General features: G+C 44.2%; 1 non-coding gene across 1 annotated transcript; it reads left to right on the forward strand.

Moving 5' to 3' along the window:
• Positions 1–3,306: 3,306 nt before the first annotated feature.
• On the forward strand, positions 3,307–3,409 carry LOC112429062 (small nucleolar RNA U13). Its single transcript, XR_003021197.2, has one exon. It is a non-coding gene; the product is annotated as a small nucleolar RNA U13 (small nucleolar RNA).
• The last annotated feature ends 13,854 nt before the right edge of the window (positions 3,410–17,263 follow it).

A 17,263-nucleotide genomic window follows, 5' to 3' on the forward strand; every position in this document is an offset into this window, starting at 1 on the left:
CAAGCTCCGCCTCCCGGGTTTACGCCATTCTCCTGCCTCAGCCTCCCGAGTAGCTGGGACTACAGGCGCCCAGCACCTCGCCCGACTAGTTTTTTTTGTATTTTTTAGTAGAGACGGGGTTTCACTGGGTTAGCCAGGATGGTCTCGATCTCTGGACCTCGTGATCCGCCCGTCTCGGCCTCCCAAAGTGCTGGGATTACAGGCTTGAGCCACTGCGCCCAGCCCACAGTTTTATAATTTCTATGAAAATCAGGGACCTTGAACATACATCAAGTTTAATAAGGAATCAAAGCAATTGCTAACAAATTCAGAGCATTCCTCTGGGACCCCTTCAACCAGTTCTAACAGTTGCACTCCAAGGGAGAGTGTTGTGATTACCAAGGAGCCACCTTTGAGAAAGATTAAGAGGGCAGTGTGGCCAGATAGGCCATCGGCAATACAGTTCATCAGAATAAGGGAAAGAGAATGCATCTGTTTAACCATATTCCCAAAAAAATAGAGACTGGAAAGAAAACCAGAGAGAAAGTCAATAGTGGTGGCAGCTCTTTCGGGGGAACGAAAAGAAGAGATGAAGTGTGACTGATTGTACAAAGCTGGAAGGATGCAAGAAAAAATTGCTATCGAGTAGTTGCTTCAGCTCTTTTTTTTTTCTTCATGTTTCTACTGCTTGATTTGCTTTCTGGGGTGTCAAATGTGAGGGATCCCAGAGCCCAGCTCCAAGCAGTGTCCGGCAGATCCTTCCCCGCCCAAGGGTCCCGGACGTGGAGGTTTCAGACGAGGCACTGGCTGGAGCTCTGGAAGTCAGGCAGAAGCCACCCTGAAGCTGGGGATCTCAAGTCTGCCTTTGGAAACAGAAAATAAATTCACTTTGGCAGGACTGGTTTTTCGCTTTTGGATGAGGTCAGGGTCTGAGTCCTCCCAGCTCTCCTTGTCTTGCAATGTGCTCTGCAGATTGTGGTGGCATTTCTGCAACTCCCAGAACCTGAAGACAGACAGATCAGAGTGCTCTTCTGAGGCAGGAACCCCAGAGGTTCTCCCTGGGCATAGGCAGGGCGCCCCACCCTCCAGGGTACCTCTCACAACATCAGTAATATCAGCAGCATCTGAGAGCAACGCCATGGCACAGGTCCTGGCCCGTGCATGATGGTCCTGTTGCTGGTTGCTGTCTAGTTGCTTCAACTTTAATGTAAATATATCCACTGTCTCTAGAGAAGCAACAGTAACCTAAAACTAAAGGAGAAACAAAAGAAAAAGAATAATACAACTTTACCCAAAGAATAAATCACAAAGTGGATTTTCTTTTTTCCTAAAACATGCTTATTTAGCAATAGTGAGAAACTTCCAGTGTTCCAAAAGTACTCATTTAAATCATTTCTTTAATCCTTTGAAAGGTTTCTTTTTCACTAGTTGCTGCACTTATATCCCAGAAACATTAGTGACAACCCATGTAGCTTTAATATAATTTCTCAAGGTCTGCATGGGAATTTTCAGTGTATTGTGTTCAAGAAATGCACCTGCGCCAACCCAATATTTGTAATGAACTATGGAAATGATCCCTGAGGCCAGGTGCAGTGGCTCACATCTGTAATTCCAGCAGTTTGAGAGGCTGAGGTGGGCAGATCACTTGAGGTCAGGAGTTCGAGACTAGCCTGGCCAGCATGGTGAAACCCCATCTCTACAAAAAATACAAAAATGAGCTGGGCATGGTGGTGGACACCTGTAATCTCAGCTACTCAGGAGGCTGAGACATGAGAATCACTTGAACCTGGGAGGTGGAGGTTGCAGTGAGCCAAGGTCATGCCACTGCACTCCAGTCCAGCCTGGGCAATAGAGCAAGACTCAGTCTCAAAAAAAAAAAAAAAGAAGAAGAAGAAATGATCCCTGAAAGTACAGTCTTCAAACCAGTATTTGTATTTTTGTACACAGAAAAGAAGTTTTGAAGCTTGGGGGCGGGTTAAAGAAAAGTGAAAATAGACCAATACACTTTTTTTTTTTTTTTTTTCTGAGACAGGGTCTTGCTGTGTCACCCAGGTTGAAGTGAAGCAGTGTGATCATAGCTCACTGCAGCCTCAACTTCCTGGGCTCAAGCAATCCATTAATCTCCGATTTCTGAATAGCTGGGACTATGGGCACACACCACCATGCCCAGCTAATTTTTCTAGTTTTTCTACAGACAGGGTCTCATTATGTTGTCCAAATGACAATACATTTTTCTTTTTTTTTTTTTTCGAACTTGCTCCATCACCCAGGCTGGAGTGCAGTGGCGCGATCTTGGCTCACGGCAACCTCCACCTCGCTGGTTCAGACAATTCTCCTGCCTCAGCCTCCCAAGTAGCTGGGATTACAGGCGCACACCACCATGCCTGGCTAATTTTTTTTTTTTTTGTATTTTTAATAGAGACGGGGTTTCGCCATGTTGTCCAGACTAGTCTTGAACTTCTGACCTCAGGCAATCTACCTGCCTTGGCCTCCCACAGTCCTAGGATTACAGGCGTGAGCCACCACGCCCGGCCTATAATACATTTTTAAAGGCCTGTTTGGCAAGTGTTTGGTAGATGAACAAATGGCTACAGTGAAGAATTGGGAGGGATATCCGGGACAGAGCAAGTGGCTGATTACCCTTTGAGCACACTCTTTTTTTTTTTTTTTTTTTTTTGAGACAGGGTCTTACATTGTCACCCAGGATGGAGTGTAGTGGCACAATCTCGGCTCACTGTAGCCTTGATCTCCCAAGTTCAGGTGATCCCCTGCCTCAGCCTGCCCCCTAGTAGCTGGGACTACAGGTGTGAGCCACCATACCCGGTTAATTTTTTCTTTCTTTCTTTTTTTTTTTTGAAACAGAGTCTTGCTCTGTTACCTAGGCTGGAGTGCAATGGCACGATCTCAGCTCACTGCAACCTCCGTCCCCCAGGTTCAAGGGATGCTCATGCCTCAGCCTCCCGAGTAGCTGGGGCTATAGTCATGTGCCACCACACCCAGCTAATTTTTGTATTTTTAGTAGAGATGGGGTTTTGTCATGTTGGCCAGGCTGGTCTCGAACTTCTGGCCTCAAGTGATCTGCCCGTCTTGGCCTCCCAAAGTGCTGGGATTACCCTATCGGCCAAATTTTTGTACTTTTTGTAGAGATGAGATTTCACTATGTTCCCCAGGCTGGTCTTGAACTCTGGAGTTCAAGCATCCTAAAGTGCTCGGGTTATAGGTGTGAATCACTGAGGCTGGCCTGAAGACATTTTTTATTGAACGAGTGGCCACTTATATAATATTTTTGCCAAAAATATTTACCTTTAATTATAAAGAAATAATCAGATCATTTTGTAGTTCATAAGCATGATGATTGGGTATTCCCATGGATGTGTGAAATGTGCCTCCACAAACATTGTTATGATGTTAGCACATTACCCGTCTGACATGAAAAAAGAAAAAAGGGCCAGGCACAGTGGCTCATGCCTCCCAGCACTTTGGGAGGCTGAGGCGGATGGATCACGAGGTCAGGAGTTCGAAACCAGCCTGGCCAACATGGTAAAACCCTGTCTCTACTAAAAATACAAAAATTAGCCAGGCATGGTGGTGGGTGCCTGTAATCCCAGCTACTTGGGTGGTTGAGGCAGGAGAATTGCTTGAACCTGGGAGGCGGAGGTTGCAGTGAGCCGAGATCACACCACTGCACTCCAGCCTGGGCGACACAATGAGACTCCATCTCAAAATAAATAAATAAAAAATAAATAAATAAAAGAAAAGAAAAAGAAAAACATGATAATCAGATTAATCCAAATTAAGACCTTACCTCTCCAAAAGTGGCAATGTCATGAAAAACAAAAAAGGTGGGTTGAATTGTTCAAGAATAAAGGAAACAAGAGACCTGAGGAGTAAATGCAATACTGAATTTTTTTTAAACTACAGAGTCGCCGGGCGCGGTGGCTCACACCTGTAATCCCAGCACTTTGGGAGGCCAAGGCGGGCGGATCACAAGGTCAGGAGATCGAGACCACGGTGAAACCCCGTTTCTACTAAAAATACAAAAAATTAGCCGGGCGCGGTGGCGGGCGCCTGTAGTCCCAGCTACTCAGGAGGCTGAGGCAGGAGAATGGCGGGAACCCGGGAGGCGGAGCTTGCAGTGAGCCGAGATTGCGCCACTGCACTCCAGCCTGGGCGACAGAGCGAGACTCTGTCTCAAAAAAAAAAAAAAAAAAACTACAGAGTCAAGTTTGAGGACAATTGGGAACATCTGAATATGGATTATATAGTAGATAATAAAATTGTATCTGCATTAAATTTATTAAGGATGACAATCATAGTTATGTAGGTGTACTCAACTGAATGGTGCCTGCCCTCAAAAGATATGCCAATGTTCTAATCCCCAGAACATATGAATGCTATTTAGAAAATGGATCTTCATATGTATAATTAAGGATCTTGAGATGAGATCATCCTGGATTATCTGGGTGGTCTCTAATTCCAATGACAAGTACCCTTATAAGAGACACAGAAAAGAGAGAAGAGGAAGGGGCAATGTGACCACGGAGGCAGAAACTGGAGTGACATGCCCACAAGTCAAGGGATACTGATGGTCACCAAACCTGGAAGAGTCAAAGAACATATTGTCCCTTAGAGTCTTCAAGGGGAGCGCAACCCTGCTGATACCTTGCTTTTGGACTTCTGGCCTCCAGAACTGTGAGAGAACACATTTCTGTTGTTTTAAGTCACCAAGTTTGTGGTAAGTTGATATGGCAGCTGTAGGAAGCTAATTCAGTAGGAGAATATATTTTCTTTTAAGCAATACATGCTAAAATATTTAGCATATTAAGGAAAGTGTCATGATTTCTATAACTTGCAACTTACTTTTGAAAGGCTCATTAAATAATTTGAAAAGCTATATATGTATGTGTGTGGTTTTTGTTGTTATTGTTGTTTTTTGAGACAGAGTCTCACTCTGTCGCCCTGGAGTGCAATGGTGCGATCTCGGCTCACTCCAACCTCCGCCTCCTGGGTTAAGCGATTCTCCGGCCTCAGCCTCCCGAGTAGCTGAGATTACAGGCACCTGCCACCACACCTGGCTAATTTTTTGTATTTTTAGTAGAGACGGGGTTATACCATGTTGGCCAGACTGGTCTCGAGCTCCTGACCTCAGGCAATCCACCTGCCTCGGCCTCCCAAAGTACTGGGATTACAGGCTTGGGCCACTGAGCCACCATGCCCAGCCAGTATGTGTGTGTTTTAAATATACACATATTTTACCCTATTTGCTATATATGTACACACACATTGTTAACATTAATATTTTACTTAGGTAAGTGTTAACAATTGCTAAATTTAGGTAAAGCATATATGGCATGGTCATACTATTCTTTCCATTTTTATATAGAATTGAGATTGGTAAAATAAATACAAACATAAATAACAAGTTTGGAAAAAGGATGAAAGAGGAGACCAGACGTGGTGACTCATGTCTGTAATCCCAGCACTTTGGAAGGCAGAAGCAGGAGGATCACTTGAGTCCAGGAGTTCGAGATGAGTCTGGGCAACATGGCGAAACCCTGATGCCACAAAAACACAAAAAATTAGTCGAGCGTAATGGCACATGCCTGTAGTCCCAGCTACTTGTGGGACTGAGGCAGGAGGATCACTTGAGCCCTGGAGTTCGAGGCTTCAGTGAGCTGAGATCATACCACTGCACTCCATTCTGGGTGACAGAGAAAGACCTTGTATCAAAAAAAAAAAAGGGGGGGGGGAATTTTCTAGCTTAAAAATCATACATGGGCCAGGCGTAGTGGCTCATGCCTATAAATCCCAGCACTTCGGGAGACCAAGGCGGGTGGATCACGAGGTCAGGAGTACAAGAGCAGCCTGGCCAAGATGGTGAAACCCCATCTCTACTAAAAATACAAAAAAATCAGCCGGGCGTGGTGGCAGTTGCCTGTAATCCCAGCTACTTGGGAGGCTGAGGCAGGGAATTGCTTGAACCTGGGAGATAGAGGTTGCAGTGAGCCGAGACTGTGCCACTGCACTCCAGCCTGGGTGACAGAGCGAGACTCTGTCTAAAAAAAAAAAAGAAGAAAAAGAAAAGAAAAGTAAAAGAAAAAGCATATATGACTGGCCATACTGGGGCTGTCAGCTCTTAAAGGCAGCATCCATGTTATTTCATAGAGGGACAGTTATTTCACAAAGCTTCCTGAAAATCTCAAGAACAAGACAAAACCAGCAGGATCTGCAGCCTTAATCCATCCCTGACCCAACCCACAAGATGGAAAGGGTATGAAAAGTATCTCCTAGAAATAGTAAGTGATGAAAAAAATAAGTATCAATGCTTCTGAATGGTAGAACTAAACAGGGTACTTACTTACAAACTGGGGTACTTACAAACTGGGGTAGCAAGGAGAAGGAAGAGTGGCAAGTTTAAATAAAGCCAGAAAGAACACAGAAGATAAATTTATTTCTGGTCTTCCCTTTCTTCAGATTCATGATTATTTATATCACCAATAATTCCACCTGCACATATAGGTTCCTCTACATCTTGCCTTCATGGAGCTAAATACAAAGACCATTAACTTCAATGATGCTAATATGATTAAAATATTCTGGGCAGCCAAACAGTGTGGTGGGACTTACCATCCCAGCTACTCCAGGAGGCTGAGACTGGAGGATCCCTTGAGCCCAGGAGTTCAAGATCAGCTTGGGCAACATAGCTATGAAACCCCCATCTCAAAAAAGAAAAAACAAAACAACAACAACAAAAAAAACCCAAGCTGAAATTCTCTGGGGAGGAAACACAAATTCAATGTAATAGTTGTTTTTAAGGACCAGATGTGGGGGCTCATACCTATAATCTCAGCACTTTGGGAGGCCAAGGCAAGAGGATTGCTTGAGGCCAGGAGTTTGAGATTGGCCTGGGCAACATAGTGAGACCCTGTCCCTAACAGGAAACAAAAAAACAAAGTAAGTCCAGGCGCAGTGGCTCATGCCTGTAATCCCAGCACTTTGGGAGGCCGAAGCAGGCAGATCACAAGGTCAGGAGTTCGAGACCAGCCTGGCCAACATGATGAAATCCTGTCTCCACTAAAAATACAAAAATTAGCCAGACATGGTGGCAGGCGCCTGTAATCCCAGCTACTTGGGAGGCTGAGGCAGGAGAATCGCTTGAACCCCGGAGGCAGAGGTTGCAGTGAGCTCAGCCAGTGCCATTGTACTCCAGCCTGGGAAACAGAATGAGACTCTGTCTCAAAAAAAAACAAAAACAAAAAACAAAGTAATAGTGTTTTTAAAATAATTTAAATATAATAAGCAGTAATCAGACAAAACTAATTCAAAGCCATAGTTGAACTCTTTGCTTTCAAAGTTGAAAATGAAGTGAAAGCAATTTTTTGCAAGTAAATAGGTAAAATAAATACTGTGGAAATGAGGAAAACATGGACTAATCAGTTCAATTCTGTAATGATATGTGACCACATGGCATCTGTGCAAGTGGCAAATCACAAAATAAACCAACTAAAAAACAATCTTCAAACATATTTTTGGTTTTTAGCTGCAAAGATGCTGGTCTGCATTCATGTGCATTGCTAATTTAAGAAAGAGGGCCTGGACCAGGCACGGTGGCTCATACCTGCAATCCCAGCGCTTTGGGAGGCCGAGGCTGGCAGATCACCTGAGGTCAGGAGTTCGAGACCAGCCTGACCAACATGCAGAAACCCTGTCTCTACTAAAAACACACAAAAAAATTAGACAGGCATGGTGGCACATGCCTGTAATCCCAGCTGCTCGGGAGGCTAAGGCAGAAGAATTGCTTGAACCTGGGAGATGGAGGTTGTGGTGAGCCGAGATTGTGCCATTGCACCCCAGCATGGGCAACAAGAGCGAAACTCTGTCTCAAAAAAAAAAAAAAAAAAAAAAAGAAGTCCAGGAGCGGTGGCTCACACCTGTAATCTCACCACTTTGGGAGGTTGAGGCAGGCAGATAACTTGAGGCCACGAGTTTGAGACCAGCTTGGCCAACGTGGTAAAATCCTGTCTCTACTAAAAATGCAAAAATTAGCCGGGCGTGGTGGCACATGCCTGTAATCCCAACTACTTGGGAGGCTGAGGCATGAGAATCACTTGAACCCAGGAGGCAAAGGTTGCAGTGAGCCAATATCATGCCACTGTACTCCAGCCTGGGCAACTCACCGGGACTCTGCCTCAAAAATAAATAAAAATTAAAGTGTACAACCCCGTGGTTTTGAGTATATTCACACCACTATCTAATTCCAGAACATTCTTTCACCCCCAAAGGAAACCCTCTACTCATTAGCAGTCATGCCCTAAACCCTATTCCTTTAGCCTCTGGTGATCACTAATCTACTTTGTGCATATTTTATATAAAATAAATCACGCATTTGTGGCCTGTTGTGACTGGGTTCTTTCACTTAGCATAATGTTTTCAGTTCTATGTATGTTATAGCAGGTATCAGTATTTCACTCCTTTTTATTGCTGAATAATATTCCATTTTGTGGCTATGTCACATTTTGTTTATCCTTCAGTTGATGGACACTAGAATTGTTTCCACTTTTTGGCTATTATGAATTCGATGCTATGGAGAACTGAGCGACCAAGGCTGAGAGCGAGATGTCAGTGATTGCGGGTCCCTAGGGACAGTCCCAGTCAGGCTGCTTTAACTGCATGGAGATGGGCTTTGATAATGGGTTGCACAGTGGCCATGGTGGCCAGGGTGCTCCTCAGCACCTTTTGTCTCAGGATTGGGATGCAGGATCAGGACATGATGGGTGGCATTGGGAAAACCATGATGCAGAGTAGAGGCACCTTTGATACATTCATGACAATGGGGATGGGCTAACGATGCTAACCATGGTTGCCCATGATGTCTACATCTTCCCATCAATCCCAGTCTATGTACTGTAATAAAACAAAGTCTTTGAGTTAAAAAATGGACACGCAAAAAATATTGATGCCATGAACATTCATGTACAAGTTTTTGTGTGAACGTTAATTTATACAGAAATTTTCATTAGTGTACTAATCAAGGCATTAATACAGAAGTAGTTGAATGTGGTCAGCATCATGTAGTGGATTTTTGTTGGTTTCGATCGCCCAGCAGTCTTTCTCTTTCCTCCGATTAACAGGATCCATATTCTCTTATGTGTAACCACATAAGGAAGCTGACTCCACTCCTACATCCAGGGATAACTTGGCTTAAGCCCAGCACATGCTTATCCCCGTAGACATTGACTAGATCAGTGATGAACAGGTGACCTTAATTCAGGTCAATGAGATATAAAAAGACCTTTGCTGGAGCTTCTGGAAAGGATACTTTCTTGTTATTCTGAAGGAGTTTCCTTGAGAGATATTATCTTCCTATTAGAGGTGAAGAAAACACAGATAGCCCTCCTAGAAGCTGCTGTAACCATCCTGACATAACAAAAGAACAAATTTAGGCACCGGGCTCACTCCTGTAATCCCAGCACTTTGGGCGGCCGAGGCAGGTGGACCACCTGAGGTCAAGAGTTCGAAACCAGTCTGGCCAACATGGTGAAACCTTGTCTCTACTAAAAATACAAAAATTATCTGGGTGCGGTGGTGGGCGCCTGTAATCCCAGCTACTCAGGAGGCTGAGGCAGGAGAATTGCTTGAGCGCTGAAGGCGGAGGTTGCACAGAGCTGAGATTACGCCATTGCACTCCCGCCTTAGTGACAGAGCGAGACTCTGTCTACACACACACACACACACACACACACACACACACACTTAGGGATATCAAATATTTCAGAAGGAGAAATGGAAAGAAACTAGGTCTTTGGTAGCATCATTGAACCTTAACACTGAGGACAAAGCTTTGCCTGAATTTTCAGCTGATGACTAAATTAATTGTTTTTTGTTTTGTTTTTGTTTTTTGAGACAGAGTATCACTCTGTCGCCCAGGCTGGAGTGCAGTGGCGCGATCTTAGCTTACTGCAAGCTCCGCCTCCCAGGTTCATGCCATTCTCCTGCCTCAGCCTCCCAAGTAGCTAGGACTACAGGCACCTGCCACTGCGCCTGGCTAATTTTTTGTATTTTTAGTAAAGACAGGGTTTCACTGTGTTAGCCAGGATGGTCTCAATCTCCTAACCTCATGATCCACCCGACTTGGCCTCCCAAAGTGCTGGGATTACAGGAGTGAGCCACCACGCCCAGCCTCCCTTAATTGTTTAAGATAGTTCGAGATGATTTTTCTGTTGCTTGCAATAAAAATATTACACTACAATATTAACAGAAACTAATTTTTTTTTTCTTTGAGACAGAGTCTCACTCTGTCACACAGGCTAGAGTACAGTGGCATGATTATGACTCACTGCAGCCTCAACCTCCCGGGCTCAAGCAATCCTCCCACCTCAGCCTCCCTAGTAGGTGGGACCACAGGTGCATTCCACTATGCTCAGCTTATTTTTTAATTAAATTTTTTTCTTTTGTAGAGACAAGGTTGCCCCAGCTGGTCTCAAAATCCTGGGCTCAAGAGACTCTCCCACCTTGGCCTCCCAAAGTGCTGGGATTTCAGATGTGAGCCACCATGCCTGATCAGAAACCATTATTTTTATAGCACTTTATAATGTAATTCTGAGCTATGTGAATTCACTAGTAGACACATTGGATTCTGCCTCTGGGAGTCATGAAAGGATTCATTCCGGGCATGGTGGCTCACGCCTGTAATCCTAGCACTTTGGGAGGCTGAGGTAGGCGGGTCACCTGAGGTCAGCCTGGCCAACATGGTGAAACTCAGTCTCTTCTAAAAATACAAAAAAACTAGCTGAGCGTGGTTGTGGGCGCCTGTAATCCCAGCTACTCAGGAGGCTGAAGCAGGAGAATCGCGTGAACCTGGAAGGCCGAGGTTGCAGTGAACTGAGATGGCACCACTGTACTCCAGACTGAGCAACAGAGCAAGACTCCATCTCAAAATAAATAAATAAATAAATAAAATTCATGTGAAAAGTGACATTTGAATTGCAACTTGCCACTTAGAAAGTATCTACTAAGTATAGGCCAGGCACGGTGGCTCATGCCTGTAATCCCAGCACTTTGGGAGGCTGAGATGGGCAAATCATGAGGTCAGGACCAGCCTGACCAACACGGTAAAACCCCACCTCTACTAAAAATACAAAAATTAGCTGAGCATAGTGGTGTGCACCTGTCATCCCAGCTACTCAGGAGGCTGAGGCAGGAAAATCACTTGAACCCAGGAGGCAGAGGTTGCAGTGAGCAAAGATCCCACCACTGCACTCCAGCGTGAGCGACACAGCAAGACTCCATCTCGGAAAAAAAAAAAAAAAGTATTTACTAAGTACAATAAGCTAAACAAAATTAAACAGATTTCCTTCACTGAAGAACTTCTGAGGGCCTTTATTTACTAATATGAATTATGACTATTTCCAAGAGAGGGATGTAATATACAGTGTTTACTAAATTTACTTCACCCTGAACACCTAGCATTATCTCAAGGAATATGGTTGGCTAATGAAACACTGGTATGTAGAATGCTAACAGATGGCTAGAAGGGAAGAACAAGATCATCCTGGCCAATTTATTAAGAAGTTTTTATGGCGGGGATGCGGTGGCTCACGCTTGTAATCCCAGTACTTTGGGAGGCCAAAGTGGGCAGATCACGAGGTCAGGAATTCAAGACCAACCTGGCCAACACAGTGAAACCCCATCTCTACTAAAAATACAAAAACTAGTTGGGCATGGAGGCAGGTGCCTGTAATCCCAGCTATTCAGGAAGCTGAGGCAGGAGAATCGCTTGAACCTCGGAGGTAGAGGTTGCAGTGAGCCAAGATGGTGCCACTGCACTCCAGCCTGGGCAACAGAGCTAGACTCCGTCTCAAAAAAAAAAAAAAAAAGAAGTTTTTATGAACATTCAGGCATTCGAAACAATTTTTAACAGATTGGTAAATCCTGAACAAGTAGAATGGATCTAGGTGTTTTGTTGTGATTGTTAAAAATATTTATTAAGCCAGGCACAGTGGCTCATGTCTGTAATCCCAGCGCTTTGTAAGGCTGAGGTGAGTGGATCACTTGAGCTCATGAACTGGAGACCAGCCTTGGCAATATGGTAAAACCTAGTCTCTACAAAAAATACAAAAATTAGCTAGGCGTTGGTGGCTTGCACCTGTAGTGCCAGCTACTCAGGTGGAGAATTGAGCCCAGCAAGTGGAAGTTGCAGAAAGCTGAGATAGCACCACTGCACTCCAACCTGGATGACAGAGTGAGACCCTGTCTCAGAAAAAAAAAAAAAAAAATATATATATATATATATATGTATATACACACACACTCACATACACACACACATATGTAGCCTGTAGCCTGTAGCCTGTAATCCCAGCTACTTGGGAGGCTGAGGTGGGAGAATTTCCTAAGCCCAGGAATTCTAGATCAGCTTGGGCAACATAGCAAGACTCTGTCTCAAAAATACATATATGCAATTGTTGTCCATATCCAGTTGTGGATTCTAGGCAGCTTCTTGACTGAGTCAAGTTCATCAGCTAAGCTCTTCAGTCAAGAAGAAATCGAAAAGGGTAGTCATCAACAGTGAATCACTCTTTAAAGTTTATCAGTTAGGCTCTTTTTCTGGCATCCTAGAACAAATTCAACAAATAGAAGATAACTATTCATAAAGTAAGCTAAAGTGAACATTTAAAAAATGCATTGCCCACTATATTTATAGGGAACATCTGCAAAAATAGAGTCATGAGTAATGAGCAAAAGTAATGAGATTCCTTTATATTTGATAAGGGACTTTGTAATGCATTTGTCACATCTCAGCATCACCGTGTACTATGAATGCACCCTGAAATACTACATCTTTTCAGCTCTAGATATCTAACAGGAACAACTGATAGTTGGAGAGAACTCTGCAAGTTTGTAGGTGATAAAATTAGAGAAAAAAGAGTTGTTACTTCCTCAACACAAAATCACTGAGTCTCTAAAACCCACTTACGATTACTGATGATAGCTCCATTTACTCCAGATAAAGAGGTCTCTCTTAGGCTGGGCACGGTGGTTCACACCTGTAATCTCAGCACTTTGGGAGGCTGAGACAGGTGGATCACCTGAGATCAGGAGTTCAAGACCAGCCTGGCTAACTTGGTGAAACCCCGTCTTTACTAAAAATACAAAAAATAGCCAGGCGTGGTGGCAGGTGCCTGTAATCCCAGCTACTTGGGAGGCTACGGCAGGAGAATTGCTGGAACCCGGGAGGCAGAGGTTGCAGTGAGCTGAGATTGCGCAATTGCACTCCAGCCTGGTCGACAAGAAAGAAAAAGAGGTCTTTCTTGTCTACTTCTTCCAAACCAGGTCTATGAATAACAGGGTGATTAAAGCTTGAAAAGAAAATAGACCAGAGATACTCACATACATACCTATCATCTTTTGCTCTCCAAATAAAATTGTACAACTTTGCCATAAATAGCTTTCGACAAAGGCTTAGTTTACATATAAAAAGGTGAAAGGGCCGGGCGGTGGCTCATGCCTGTAATTCCAGCACTTTTGGAGGCTGAGGCAGGAGGATCACCTGAGGTCAGGAGATAGAGACCATCCTGGCTAACACAGTGAAACTAAAAATACAAAAAATTAGCTGGGCGTGGTGGCACATGCCCGTAATCCCAGGTACTGGAAAGGCTGAGGCAGGAGAATCACTTGAACCTGGGAGGTGGAGGTTGTGGTGAGCTGAGATTGCACCACTGCCCTCCAACCTGGGCGACAGAGCAAGACTCTGTCTCAAAAAAAAAAAAAAAAAAAAAAAAAGGTTATAGGAGGAAGAAAAAGATAAAGATTAACTAATAAAAGAAACTCAAAGACTATTTCTAGAAAAGCCACATGGCAGAAGGAGGAAAATCAAAAACACTGACGTTTCTCTTTAGAAGTAAAGCCTCCCCAAACCCCAAAATAATAATAAGAGTAACAATGATAGGCCGTATGAGGTGGCTCATGCCTGTAATCCCAGCACTTTGGGAGGCTGAGGTGGGCAAATCACCTGACGTAGGGAGTTCAAGACCAGCCTGGCCAACATGGTGAGACCCCATCTCTACTATAAATACAAAAATTAGCTGGGTGTGATGGTGCATGCCTGTAATCCCAGCTACTCGGGAGGCTGAGGCAGGACAATTGCTTGAACCCTGGAGGTGAAGGTTGCAGCGAGCCAAGATCACACCATTGCACTCCAGCCTGGGCGACAGAGTGAGACTTCGTCTCAAAAAAAATAATAATAATAATATTAAAAAATGAAAGAAGTAAAGCCTCCCTTGACTTCTTACATCTATCAATCAGTACTTATCCAAACTGTTACCAGAAATGGGTCCCAATTCAGACCCCAAGAGAGGGTTTTTGGAACTCTCGAAAGAAATAATTTGAGGTGAGTCCATAGAGTGACGTGAAAGTATTATTAAGAAAGTAAAGGAATAAAAGAATGGCTACTCCATCAGCAGATGAGTAGCATGGACTGCTTGACTGAGTATACTTACAGTTATTTCTTGATTATGTACTAAACAAGGGATGGATTATTCATTCATGAGTTTTTCAGGAAAGCAGTAGAGATTTCCCAGGAACTGAGGGTCCCTCCCCTTTTAGATCATATAGGGTAACCTCCGAGTGTTGCCATGGCATTTATAAACTGTCATCGCACTGGTGGGAGTGTCTTTTAGCATGCTAGTGAATTATGATTGGCGTATAATGAGCAGTGAGAACAACCAGAAGTCACCTTCATTGCCATCTTGGTTTCTGGGGTTTTGGGGGGATTTTGTTTGAGATAGGGTCTCACTCTGTTGCCCAGGCTGGAGTGCAGTAGCACAACCACAGTACAACCACAGTTCACTGCAGCCTCAACCTCAGGTGATTCTCTCACCTCAGCCTTTTGAGTAGCTGGAATTGTAGGCGGCTGCCACTACACTTGGTTAATATATATATACATATTTTAACTTCATGTAGAGATGGGGTTTCGCCATGTTGCCCAGGCTGGTCTCAAACTCTTGGGCTCAAGCAGTCCACCTGCTTCAGCCTCCCAAAGTGCTAGGATTACAGGCATGAGCCACTACGCCTGGCCACCATCTTGGTTTTTGTGGGGTTTGGCTGGCTTCTTTACCATGTCCTATTTTATCAGCAAGCTCTTTGTGACCTGTATCTTGTGCTGACCTCCTATCTCATCCTATGACTAAGAATGCCTAGCCTCCTGGGAATGCAGCCCAGTAGGTCTCAGCCTTATTTTACTCAGCCCCTATTCAAGATAAAGTCACTCTGGTTCAAACACCTCTGACATATTTCTCCCCTCCCTTTTACAAGGGGACTCTTAATCCTAAGGGTTTCAGAGGGACAAAAATCCATCTTCCGTAACTTCTTCAGGCTAAACAGGGACAAAGATATTCCTGCCTAACTACTAGGGTCTCTCGTATTTAGGGTAGAGAGGAGCTCAGTCAGGAAGCATCAGTATAGTAAGGACCATTCCTAACTATGAATTTCGACAAAAGATGATATCTGGAAGATTAATAAGGATTCAATTTAAGAAAACATTGAGGGGGAGGAGAGGTCGGAGGAAAAAAAAGGAAAAAGAAAACCTTGAGTAAGCTTATCCTGCATTCCTACACAAAGGGTGCAACAGCAATATATTCCACGACAGTAAAGTAAAATAAGTAAAATTATCCCAAGTAAACTAAATAAGAAGGCTTTCCATTAACTGGGCAATTGTTGGAACCAAGCTAATATGGAATCACTAGCTGATTCCAGTACGTGTCCAGAATTAGAATACTGATCCAGATTTTTACACTATCCATCCCTCTTGTTTCCTCTGAGCTGCAGTCAGAGATCACTGGTTGATTGGCAGGAATAACCAGGGTTGGTATAAGTTGCGGGAAAAAAAACCCTCAAAAACAACTGGTGAGACTAGACTTTAATAACAGGTGTACCATAGTTCGTAAAATGTAATTTTTCTCTCTTCAGTCTTCATTTTTATTAAAAACAAATCATGGCCGGGCGCGGTGGCTCAAGCCTGTAATCCCAGCACTTTGGGAGGCCGAGACGGGCGGATCACGAGGTCGGGAGATCGAGACCATCCTGGTTAACACGGTGAAAACCCGTCTCTACTAAAAAATACAAAAAACTAGCCGGGCGAGGTGGCGGGCGCCTGTAGTCCCAGCTACTCGGGAGGCTGAGGCAGGAGAATGGCGTGAACCCGGGAGGCGGAGCTTGCAGTGAGCTGAGATCCGGCCACTGCACTCCAGCCTGGGTGACAGAGCGAGACTCCGTCTCAAAAAAAAAAAAAAAAAAAAAAAAAAATCATGATAGGACTAATTTGTTTGCAAAATAAGCTCTAGTCTTATTATACTTGGCCTGATTATTTGCATAAAGCACAGCAAGAATAATAATTTCCCATATAGGCTCATTTGTAAATTGGCTTTGATGGAACTTTGTTCCATGAGAAATCTCAGGTAAGACTTTTTTTTTTTTTTTTTTTTTTTGAGACAGAGTTTCACTCTTGTTGCCCAGGCTGGAGTGCAATGGTGCAACCTCGGCTCACCGAAACCTCCACCTCCTGGGTTCAAGTGATTCTCCTGCCTCAGCCTTTCAAGTAGCTAGGATTACAGGCATGTGCCACCATGCCCGGCTAATTTTTTCGTATTTTTAGTAGAAACAGGGTTTCACCATGTTAGCCAGGATGGTCTCGATCTCCCGACCTCAGGTGATCCACCTGCCTCAGCCTCCCGAAGTGCTGGGATTACAGGCATGAGCCACCATGCCTGGCAAGATAAGACTTTTTAAAGCCTTAAGCTCAGCCATGGGTTTGTGCCATCAAATACCTATATGAGTAAGGTAAATTCCTCTCCTCTTGAGGTCCCAAGATAACTTGGGATTCCTAGGCCTGTCAGAAAGTGACATTCCTTACTTACCATAGGTCAGGAACCCTGTAACGCTGTACAGGGCCTGTGTAGACAAGGTATGAGAACACTGTTTTCCCATGGGTTTTTTTTTTTTTTTTTTTTTTTTTTTGAGACAGAGTCTTTCTCTGTTGCCCAGGCTGGAGTGCAGTGGCACGATCCTGGCTCACTGCAACCTTCGTGGCCCTGGTTCAAGCAAATCTCCTCCCTTAGTCTCCTTAGTAGCTGGGATTACAGGCATGCGCCACCACACTCGGCTAATTTTTGTATTTTTAGTAGAGGCGGAGTTTCACAATGTTGGCCAGCCTGGTCTTGAACTCCTGACTTCAAGTGATCTGCTCACCTCAGCCTCCCAAAGTGTTGGGATTACAGGCGTGAGCCAC

This window comes from Macaca nemestrina, chromosome 1 (assembly GCF_043159975.1).
Source record: "Macaca nemestrina isolate mMacNem1 chromosome 1, mMacNem.hap1, whole genome shotgun sequence".
Taxonomy (NCBI): Eukaryota; Metazoa; Chordata; class Mammalia; order Primates; family Cercopithecidae; genus Macaca; species Macaca nemestrina.